Below are 6,920 nucleotides of genomic sequence, written 5' to 3' on the forward strand. Positions count from 1 at the left end.
TTCAAATAAGTATCGGTCATTATATTTATATGTGAATAGCGACGCTTCGTCGGTCGGCAATTCTCGCTAATAGCATCTCATCGTTAGTCGGAATAAAGACCAAAGAGTAATTGCCTCTCGCGCGCGGCACCCAATTTTTGCTGGCACCCAAAATTGGCCATAGAGGCCCACCTCCAGTTGAACTATGGACCAAACCGTGTTTCCTCTTTTCAGCCACAGCTGCCACGCACCCACAGACCAAACCCTATTTCCTCTTTTCAGCCACAGTCGCCGCGCACCCACGCTCGTACACTCAGCTGCCGCTGCGCCAAGGAGAAGCTGTGCGCGGTCCAGGCACAGGTGCAGGGTGAACAGGAGGCGGCGACAACACTCCAGAGGAGGGTGGATGAGCTAGAGAGCGGCGGATAGGAGAGGGCCGGTGTGTTGGCGGTGGAGGGCGTGGAGCTGCGCAGGGCAAACACTGTGCTAGAGGAGAACAACAGGGAGCTTGCCTTGAGGCTGCAGGACGCGATCGAGCAGGCTACTGCATCTGCCTCCGCTAATCTAGCTCCTAAGGTAATTGTTATCTTAATTCCTATCTTCAGTATAATCTAGCTTTACAAATCAGCTTGTATAGTTACCAAATGTTAGTTTTGGTAAATTATTTTATTTGATGAGCTAATCTGCCTCCGCGGTTCGTATTGATGGTTCAAAATTCTTGTTCTTTTTTGCACTGCATATTATGCTAGGAATAAATAAAGTTCCTATAAAACGGAGGCTGGAACAAGGTTCCAACCATAGTCTGAAATTTGTAACAAGGTTCCAGTCATTGATTTGAGAAATTGATCTTGTATATTCTATTGCAAGTAGTAGCTCAATCACTTTCTTGTGCATCATACACCGAATGAAAATGAAATATTAGGCAATTATTGTTTCCACATTCAATAAATTGGTAGTATATGTATTTTGTATTTCTAAATAAGGTGAGACCCCATGGGATGTGAAGCGTATTGGTAAGCAATTGAACTACCAAGAAGTTATTATAGGATGTGGATAATTAGTGGATATTTAGTGCATGACTGTATATTTGACAATATGCGTTTCTTTTCATTTTTCTCTTGTAGATTCACTAAGTTATACACCCATAATATATGTTGGTTTGATAGTTTTATTCATTATTATTACGGTAGAAATTGCTATCATCAAGTTGATAGGTGGACAAATTTCAATGCCAAAGTTGTTTCCCACCGTTAATGATGTGAATGTCATAGGTGTATAAATGAGAAAAAATGAATAATTGGTTAGGAAGAACGTCAGGGAAACCAGTGACAACGGCTGGTCAGTTCCCCTTGGAATTTACGCTTCTATTTTTTTATTGCTTGATTGTGATCACATGGTAGGCCTCATGTGCACTTTGCTGCTGAGGGTTAGTCAGTTTTCCTTGGAATTTACCATTGTTCTTTTGTCTTATTGCTTGATTGTGGCCTGATGGGCGCTTTGTTGCTGCATTTCTCAGGTTCGACATGCCCCGTGCCTACCATCACTCTCGATTTGAAGAAGAGTCTCAAGATTTTGCAGGTGTTGTGTTACTCCTGATTCAGTTACCTTACTGGCAGTAGGATGCCATTGCAACAATCTAAAAGTGCAATCATCTAATTGAAGCTCTTTTACTTATACAAGATAGATCTAGAATTGTTTTACTTGAGATTCAAGCAATGTTGGATGTGTCTGTCTCAGATCAATTGGTATTGTGTGTTTGGTGATCCTGGTTTATCCTTTGGGATGGTTATGTGATAGTATATTTGACATCTTATTTTGCTGGTGAGCTATGTAATTGACCCAAAAGGCACTTCAAGCGGGCAGGAAAGTCTAAGGCCCTTACTAATTACTTCCAAGTAAGTAGAGCAATCACCATCACACAGATTTATTCAAGGTTTTTTTGTGTTAAGCCAATTGTTCGTTTTCATGTAATTTTTGTCCACTAATATTTTATTGAATAATTTGTGTGTCGTCGCAACGCACGATCATTGTACTAGTAGTATTGAATGCTCCATTTGTAGTTCTTGTGATATTACAGTACTGCAGTCTAAAATACTGAAACATTGTACACTGTAATACCCTGAAAGACTGGGCCAATCAATTTTGACTCTTCTTTACTTGGGCATGTGTTTATTCAAAAAATTCTTGGTAGCTACGGTCTGATTTGGACTCTATATTCTATAGTTTATATTGGGAAGGATTTCTTAAATAGTCTACTAATGATTTGGTTTTTAATTTGGTCAGGAGGGAGGTCCTAGAGGTAGCAAGCAGATCGTGGTGGTACCTATGGATGAGCGCTATAGCAAGATCAAAAGTTCTTGTGGATGGATGTTATTTTGTTTTGTATTTCTCGAAAAGAGAAATTTGCAAGTGAACTTAAAATTGTGAAGCCACATGTTCTCATATGTGGTTGTACTAGCTAGTATCTCTGAGGTTTAACAAGTCAAACTTAGGGTTGTTGTCTGCTTATTTTGATCTTTATTACGACAAGAGCAAACTTGTGACCTTTATGTATGAATGCAGTACAATTGTTATTGCCATGAATGAAAATATGAGCTATGTTTGACCAAATCTGTATCTAATGTGGAACGTGAGATTGTATGACTAGTGTTTGAACTGTTGATGATAATTAGAAGTTGCTAGTTATATATTTTTCTAGACTCATATAGCCATAGCGTTGGATTGTTAGTCGGTAAAAATACATATATCTCATCAAACAGTGCGTCGGTATAAGTTCTAACAGATTGTTAGTTAGAAAAAATATGTTAGTCGATATATCTTTTTAGCGTCTAACCGTCTATCGATATAAATATGTCTGTCGCTATAAGTTTATGCCGACGCCACTTACAGCGTCAGAAAGTGTTAGTCGGTATAACTCTATAGCGACTGATAGTACGTTGCTATAACGATTTATACCGACTGTAAGTATGTTGTTGTAGCCAGGTTGTGGTATAGTGCGAGCAGACGATAAACACCTGGGGTGTTATAGTTTCCATCTTTGGTGTAATGTTATTTGTATTCATTATTTGCTTATTTGTATGTATTGCTTCAAATAGAAGCAAGGTTGCAAGAAATCTGAAGCCTATCTTTTAAGGAAGCATCTGAACAACAGGTTATCGCAAATAAAAGTAAAGTTGTGTCATTGATCACATTTTCTAACCTAAGAATGTTTATGTTTATGATAATCACCATGGCATGGTTAGGTTCAATTGAAGGGACATAATAGGTTACGATGTTTTGTTTACCCTATACCTTGCATACAAATGAATTATTGAGTAGTCTTGCTATTACTCTACCTGTTTTTGAGATTAATGCTATATATGAATTATGATCATGCTTTATTATTATTGCCAACAAATTATTTATTGTGCATGATAAAATCATTTTGTTAATTGGAACATGAAGAGACCACCCGAGAAAACAGTGATACCACAAGGGTGGAATGGGATGACCTTGGCCAATTAATTAGGAAAGCTACTGAGGGATTACCTTACCTGAAAGGGGCAAGTGGGCAAGCGTCACTGCATAGCATATTGCTGGCTGTAATTACTGTGATGGGGTTACAGACCGTGGAACAAGGCATATGCTTCTTTCGTCCTAAAATTGTAGCGGGTCTTCTAAAACTAGTGGAACTTTGGAAAGACCTCGTAGTGGTACACTGCCTCGTCTCCTCGGTAGAGATGAATAGGAAGTCGCGATCCCTTGGCAAATGGGTGACACATTTTGTGGGTAAAGATGTGCAACCTCTATAGAGTGTAAAACTGGTATATTAGCCGTGCTCACGGTCATGAGCGACTTTGACCCTCACATGAGTAAATTATGTAATTAAATTTAACATGTCATGTGTTGCATTGCATTGTTGGATTTTGATATTGATCAATTATTTATTTGGGATGCTATTTATTATACTTAGTAATTAATAATAATTTTTTGACCATCAAAGTTGCAATGCTCAGCCTTAACCAAATTCCTTGGTAAGCCTTACACTACACTTTTACCCACACTTGCTGAGCGATGACCGTATGTGAGCTCACCCTTGCTATAATCACACCAGGTCAAGAAACAGGTACCGTAGGAAGAAGATTGCTATGAAGATGTGTTTGGAGAGGTCTAGGTCGTCGTCTTACAGTCAATTATGGTTGCAACTAATCGTTGACGTCATATAGTGTAATTTGTTTAGCTATTTTGTACATAAATTGTTTTAAGTAATAAAGATGTGACATTGGTTTATGTATCATGAGTCTTCATATATGTGAGACTTGATCCTATCACACATTTGAGATGTATCTATATTTGTCCTTAAATCCGGGTGTGACAAAAGTGGTACCAGAGCAATGTTGACTATAGGATGTAACCTAGATAGACGTAGACAAACACTTACCTACTTATCTATGCTACTCTAATTCTTTATACACTTTCCTTAAGCTTTTCTCATCTATTGCTGCTTTACTCTGATTACACTTACCTTTTCACTTTTAAAGACAAAAGAGGATTTCACACCTTGGAATCCTATACTCGAATTGTCTCAAGGGATAGACGTCCTAAGCAAGAAAAACTATTTTTGTAGGTATCTATGTGCATGAATGCTTGTTCCTATGATACCTGTTTAATTTGGTTCTTTGATTGAGTGCGATGAGTTGTGGAATAATGTTCGTAATTGCATCTGTTGGGGACTTGTTCTCAAATGATTCTAATTAAGAACAAGGCAACACAAAATGTTAAAGGTTAATACCCTTCGTCCTTCGAAGCATTATTTCCCTTAGGATATAATGATCTTTAGACGAAGGTCTTGAAGGACATACCTTCATCATCGCAGTATATGTTAATAAAAGAAGAAGCATATGAAATATAAGAAACAACATGAACTATCACATAACATTATTAACTCATCCTAATTATATTATCATGGAAAAACAGAAACAATATTGAATTACATTTGTACCTTCGGTTTGACAGAAGGTGAAAGTACAAGTGTGATGCACAAGCAAGTACAAATCAGCGTGAATAGTACGGGGGTACTGTTCATCTATTTATAGGCACAGGACGCAGCCTGTGTGAAATTACATTCATGCCCTTCATATTTACTATTGACTTATAGACAACCCAATGGGGACTAGATAACCTTTTTCCCTTTTAAGTCGGTTCCTTTTTCCGCCATTGAGCCGAAGCTCCCTTGCGCGTAGCTTTGGAGCAACACCAGCCTTCGTCACGACCATGCTCTTCACATTGTACATGCTTTTGACCCGAGTTCGAAGGTACCTGTTCATACTTGGAAGACATTGTTAAATCATGTTTTTGAGGACCTTCGGAAGACGAAGGCCCCCAACAGTAGCCCCTCACAGTATTAATTTGTTAGGATAACAAATTCAGACTGCGACATGGACGAAGGCCTTAAGCCGAAGGTCCGAAAAAACATCTTCCCTTTGCTAGAATAGCAACAGTCAATGACAGACGGGGCCATCCAATTTGGAGCGCACTGGGCGTATAAATAGGAACTTACACCGACTGCACTTGATACACTTCTTGTGCCATTTGCTTTATTTTCTCAATTTTATAGCTCTTGCTCACTAGCACTTGCTAGTTTTTCAAGCTCTCTGAGCTTCGGTTCAAAAGACGCGTTTTCACCATTTCTGAAGAAAAAATGTCTCAAGACAAGAAGGTTGCTGCTGAGACGAAGCTGACTGAAGAGGAGAAGCTTTTTGAGGAGAAGAAGATTGTGGATTCTTATATTGCTGGATTTGTCGAGTCGATGGCAAAAACAAATACAGAGAAGATTACTAAAGAGATACTGGAGGGCTTGTCTGAAGATACTGGTGACAGCGATAGCTATGATGTGGAAAGTGGGGACGAAGATTTTGAGGATCGGTCCTAGAGGCCAAGTCATTCAATCTTCGGGAAGTCGACCATCAAACAGAGTCATCTTGAAAATATGAGAGGAAGGTACTTTCGGGATTTGTCTATTGTGAGGGCTGGCGGCGACAACAACGTCCCTGCCCCTGAGGAGAACGAAGTTGTAATTTTCTGAAGCTTCTTCAAGGCTGGGCTTCGGTTCCCCTTGAGTAAGTTTGTAGTTGAAGTGCTGAAGACCTACCAAATCTTCCTCCATCAGATCACCCCCGAAGCCATAATAAGGATGGAGATTTTTTTCTAGGCAGTAAGGAGCCAAGGGCTAGAGCCAAGCGCGAAGTGCTTCTGCAGTATGCACGAACTTCTATATGAGACGAAGACCATGGGTAAAGAACAGTACCACAACAACTTCGGTTGTTTTGGATTTATCGCTCGCCCCAATGCAAGCCACCCGGTGCCGACATTCCAGAAAAGGTGGCCCGGGGCTTGGATGGAAGAATGGTTTTATGTAAAGAATGATTTGAAAGCGAGGGAAGACATTAAGGAAGTCATTATGCGCCCCATCTGGTCCCGCTTTGGCGTGCCAGAAGGCCTTCAGTACTGTTTGCTCCTTCATTGGCACAAGAGATTTAATTCAAGAACATATAGCCTTCAGAGTATGACCACTTGTAGAAAGCTGGGAAATGCCGATGGAGACCATCACTAACTCTAGCGAAGGTGATTTGGTCCGGCTGAAGTATACATTCAGGTTTGGGGATAAGTTCGATGAACCAAACGAGGACTGGCTGAAGTGTATCGAAGCTACAAGTGATGAACTGCTTGGAGCATATTCCAAGGCAGAAGATAATGCATTGTCCGTAGCCTTCGGAGGTCGGGGAAAAAAGAGACTGAACAAAGTTTTTGACGCCATTGGCTTCGTTTACTCCGACTACCGCTATCCGCTGCGGGGACAGGGGAAAAAGAGGAATGTTGCTACTTCGGACACCCCAGTTCGGCCTACGCCGAAGGGAAAAAAGTTGAAGGTTCTGACTCACTGGCCGCGTTACATCGAACCG

At 40.2% G+C, this 6,920-nt stretch overlaps 1 long non-coding RNA gene across 1 annotated transcript; it reads left to right on the plus strand.

Moving 5' to 3' along the window:
- The first annotated feature begins 239 nt into the window (after positions 1–239).
- On the plus strand, positions 240–2,589 carry LOC103640489 (uncharacterized). The gene is made up of 3 exons (NR_157186.1): positions 240–555; positions 1,496–1,557; positions 2,263–2,589. It is a non-coding gene; the product is annotated as an uncharacterized lncRNA (long non-coding RNA).
- Positions 2,590–6,920: the final 4,331 nt, after the last annotated feature.

Source organism: Zea mays, chromosome 1 (genome assembly GCF_902167145.1).
Source record: "Zea mays cultivar B73 chromosome 1, Zm-B73-REFERENCE-NAM-5.0, whole genome shotgun sequence".
In the NCBI taxonomy this organism is placed as follows: Eukaryota; Viridiplantae; Streptophyta; class Magnoliopsida; order Poales; family Poaceae; genus Zea; species Zea mays.